Below are 5,048 nucleotides of genomic sequence, written 5' to 3'. Positions count from 1 at the left end.
TAAGCTACTTAACACACTCGCATCTCTCATTTCCAAATCCGCTGCACCTGTCAGCTAATTGCGCAGGAGGAGGTCCCCACCAAGCCTCCTCCACCTTTACACCGCGGGGCCCGAGCGTGACAGCACCAACGCTTCGTACGTGCGGTTATTACCGTTATGAGAGAGAGAGAGAGAGAGAGAGAGAGAGAGAGCTCACCTGTCGTAACTCCATCTACTGTAAGACATGCTCCTGTTGCTGCTCACTCCCTCCATGTCTCCGCGGAGCTGGACGCGCTGGACCGGATGGCGACACGGCAAAAAGCAAAAAAAAAAAAAAAAAAAAATCAAACGGTGAACGCTTCTCTTCTCTTCTTCTTCTGCTTCTTCTTCTGCTTCTTCTTCTTCTTCTTCTTCCTCACAGATGCAAACGCGGACTGGAGGAGTCTGCGTTGAGGTGGATGGGCAAGAGAGGCTGTGCGGAGCCAGACGCTCTCTGCTGCGGGCTGAACCACCACTGAGAGGGGAGCGCGAGCTGTCAGATCACGGTGCGCGCGCGGATGCTGATTTATGTGGTTCACGCGGACGCACGATGCTGATCAACTGTAGTGGCAAAATACTGAGCATGTCCTGCATGTCAGGAGTCAGCATCAGTGTGGTTAAACACGGGTGGAACTGGTATTTGTTTATTTTTATGTGTATTTGTTTATTTTTGTTTTGATCATTATTATTATTACTATTTTGATTATTGGCATGTCATGGCCGCTCTATAGACAATAATAGCAACCTTTTCCACTCATTTGCTGATCAATACAAAAAAGGCAGGTAGTAGCCTAGATGTGCTGTAGCCCTCATACACACTTTGTGGTCTTTCATTTTTAGAATATTTCATGTGTGCGCTGAGGTAGCAGGGAGGAGGACTCTGAACACTCCATCATCATGGACAACCACCCTGACCACCCTCTCCACCACCAGCTGGACACACAGACTGGTGCAGCACTAGCACAGATACAGGAAATCAGTCCTGCCCAAAGCAATAACTCTCTTTCAAACTGCACTCCGTCCTGCAGATATTATTATATCTGCATTTGCTCATCGATGTGTATATATTCCTTCCTCAAGTGTTTTTACTTTTTCCTTACTGTGTATTCATTTCATCTATGCCAAAATAAATGTTTTATCTATCTATCTATCTATCTATCTATCTATCTATCTATCTATCTATCTATCTATCTATCTATCTATCTATCTATCTATCTATTACTTCCAGATATTAATAGATAGAAGAAAGAAGAATTTTCATTTTTTTTCATATTTTCCATAGGATCAGGCAGCTCATTGCTTATTGCAGTCAGGTTAAGACTGCTGCTTCTCTAAGGTCATTAATTGGATGTCTGCACAACTATAATTTTGTGAAAAGGCAGAGATGCTTTAAAACAACCTATCATTAGGTGAACCAGAACCAAGAGGGAAAAGGAAATGAGGGCAAAGGGCATGCAGGAAATCCTTTTTTTCCCTAGAATCTTCATCCTTCAAGAGGTCCTATAACGCTTTCTTACTTAGCTCCTTTTGTCTTGTCTGTATTATATTCATGACTGGAGGACTCGTAAATTGCATGGTTGGAAGCATTTCACCTCCTCCCCTAAGAGAGCAAGCAATGTCCAAAAAATAAATGTAGTCATTGCCTCATCTCATTTCAAAGGTCAAGTTTCATTTAGGCCTGTTTGTAATTGTGAAACACAGGGTTGCACAACCAAATGAAAGCTGTAGCCCCATCATGCTACACACACAGAGCCACGACCACTGCAGCTGGAGAGTACAGTACAGTTTTGCCATCATTAGTTGTGCTGAAGATCCAACATAAGCTAGCAGCAGGAGCTGCTCTACTTCTTCATCTCATGTTGGACTGAGATGCTGCAGTGATTCTCTATTGCCTCTGAAGTATCTGAGTGGTATTTCGTAAAAGTATTGACTGGAGCTAGATGGTTAAGTTGCTCACTTCAGCAGATATCTTGACAACACAGCGCAAAGACGTCTTTGACACAATATCAATACCTTCACACATTCTGGTGATGTTATTAGTTCTATGTTTGAACTAAACCTTTCTATCTTACACATTGCTTATTTGACGGCGCTTTGGTGTTTAATCTTACATTTTTCTTCTTTCTTTGCAAGGATGCGGTGTACTCTCAGGACATAGATGGGTCCAGCCATGATTACACTGGTACACCACCATGTCTGCTTGAAGATTTTCACAATTCAAGAAACTGTCTGCAGCCCTTGTTGTGTGGTGTAGTTACAGGCAATTTTTGAATATAAAAAAGTTGCAAATGCACATGGTCTTCTATATAAAGCACGTTCTAGATACAAAGTCAACCACAAAGGATTCAAATCATAGCACGGGTCCGTAGAGGAATGAGCTGCTCGGTCAGAGAAAAGACAGGAACATGCAGAGAGGTACTATTTTCACAAGTTGAATGGCTGTCAAAATGACACATATTGTAAGGGCTGGCTGGAACATTGCTCGGAGAGATGATGCTCTATGTGGTGTGTTCACTGAACCATCAAAGTGAGTTTTGGATATTCTCCTACAATCGAAGATATTAGAAATTAGTGAGAATTTACTGTTAATGGTTTGATGAAAATCGCGTGAATCTTATTCTACTGATTTCATAGTCACCAGATTTAACACCTGTGTGAAAAGTTTGGACTGAAGTGTTGGTCGGTGCTTCCAAACATCAAAACACAAGATGAGCGATGAATATATTTTGGAAGACTGATGATAATCCTGTTAGCTCCTCATGATGCCACAGCACTTAACACTAAAACACTAAAGCACATTATTTTAATTTGCCACCCATCTATATTATTCCAGGGTTATATTTTAACCGCAATTGGTTCAAGCATTTAAAAACATTTCCTGAGTGAAAACAACCCCCTTGTGGTCAAATATGTGTGTGCATGTGTTGGGCTCATATAGGTGTGCAAGCCACACTGTTAATTGGTTTGGGTTCATTGTGTCTCAGGAAGGCAAGAGTGCCAATAAAATATTTAATTTTTAGCAAGCTGGAAAATGTTTTTTTAAGCCACACTTTAGCCATGGAAGAATTTATGTTTTCCTCTTTATGAACACTTATAGCAGCATTGGGCTGATGTAATGCAATGTACACATTTTGGGGTTTTATTGTCATTCTAAAATCATTTTATCATTTATCAAACTGAGGAGATAAATGAGTCAGCATCTCTCAGCAATGCCAGTAATCAGAGCGCATATATATTTTCAGTGTCTACTTTTGTTCTCAATGGCTTTAATTTAGAAGAGGCAGAGAGGGGACATGGTAAGCAGCAGAAAATGTACTTCTACATTGCTTCCTAATTATTTTTCCTATACAGTAGACGTGCTGTAGCAGCAAAATCCAACAATAGACCAAAAGCCTTTTGGGGATTCAGAGATTCTGATATATGTGGTCCCAAAACAAGAAGAAGAACAAAAAAAACCCCAGAGTAACTTGCAGTTTATGTGCAACTTAAACCAAATCCAGTATTTCATGAAGTGTATCCTTGTTGTTTTGTGAAACATTGTGAATAATAATGGGATACTCCATCACAGACGGACTATAGCCTTAAATCTCACTGACACAAAGCACAGTATAAGGTTCAGGTCTGTGCAGCTTTTTCAATCTAAAAGAAAAATTCTCTACCCCATCTGGCTCAATGACAGATTTTATTTTAGCACCAAAAGCTACACACAGGGCAAAAGACACTGATATGGAGGAAAAAGGAAAAAAACAGTATGATTTGGATGCACACTAGGATTTGTTATAAGAAGGGAAGTGGATGTTTTGAATCTCAGTGATTATAATAATTCAATTTTGTGACTTAAAGCTCCTATGTTAAAACCAGAATCTAAATCCCTCTCCCACCTGACCTGGCATTTTACACTCCGAGCTGGTGGCAAACACCTCAAGATAAATATATTCTCCATTACTAAGCCACAATAAGAAAAGAAAAAAAAAACATTCTTGGTCGCATTTGAGTGAAGAATCCAATTTTGCAAAAAATTTGGGCCAACAGTCATCTTCAGCTTAACATAATCAAGAGAATTAAATATTCCTCTTTACATATATACACAGCTATGCTGTGAGTGTGTATTCACTTATAAACATATAAAAATACTTGTCAACTAGTTTGATAAGAAAATAATGTATAAAAGTAGAGTAGAAACATCTAATCAAGTCCATTACTTCCATCATCTGATTTTCTTGTTGTTTATATTACAAGATGATGATATGAAAAAAAAAAATTGCAGTACTTCATTTGTATGCCTGAACAGAAGTACAGAAATGGAAAGGGAAGGCAAAACAGTATTTTGTGTCTGTGGCGGTGGTAGCGCCACAGGTGGCAGGGTGGCCGGTGAGTTCATGTCCCACGATGTGCATCTCAGTGTTTCCTCTTGTCCTGGTTTTTCAACTTACAGACCATTGGGGGGGGGGGGGTTGGGGGGGGGGGGGGGGGGGGGGGGGGGGGGGGGGAGTTATGTAACAGAATAATTCAAGGACACGAAACAGATACATAGCCACTGTGTTATTGGAATGATATAACAGTTATTTGATCTATATTGCAGACTAGTTTGACAGAAAAGATGCATTACATCGGAATGATCTGAACTGAACTGAGCACTGAAAGCTTCTTGATTTGCAGCAAATGGATTTGTTAACATTACTTGATTAAAGTTGAATATAGCGCATACAGTGTTCAGTGTTTCGATCTGAAATCATGTTAGTTGTCAGAGATACACAATGTTGCTACCCACACGTTTATCTACCGCTTCTTAAAAATCCGAATCAATGTATAATGTCCAATTTTGACTGAATCGCCACCTTCAAGGAGAGAAATTCAGACAAATTTGCTACTTTAGGTACATTGACGAGATGGCACAGGATAAGAATCCTTCGATCTATAAGACTTAAAAAAAAAAAAATCTAATACAGTAGACACTCCATATTTGGCAATTGAGATGAAAGCAGAAACCACAGACAAAAGTAAAGAATCCACTGCAGAATGCCAAAAAG

The sequence above is a fragment of the Pempheris klunzingeri genome, chromosome 1, assembly GCF_042242105.1.
Source record: "Pempheris klunzingeri isolate RE-2024b chromosome 1, fPemKlu1.hap1, whole genome shotgun sequence".
NCBI lineage: Eukaryota > Metazoa > Chordata > Actinopteri > Acropomatiformes > Pempheridae > Pempheris > Pempheris klunzingeri.
This window is presented reverse-complemented; position numbering follows the sequence as displayed.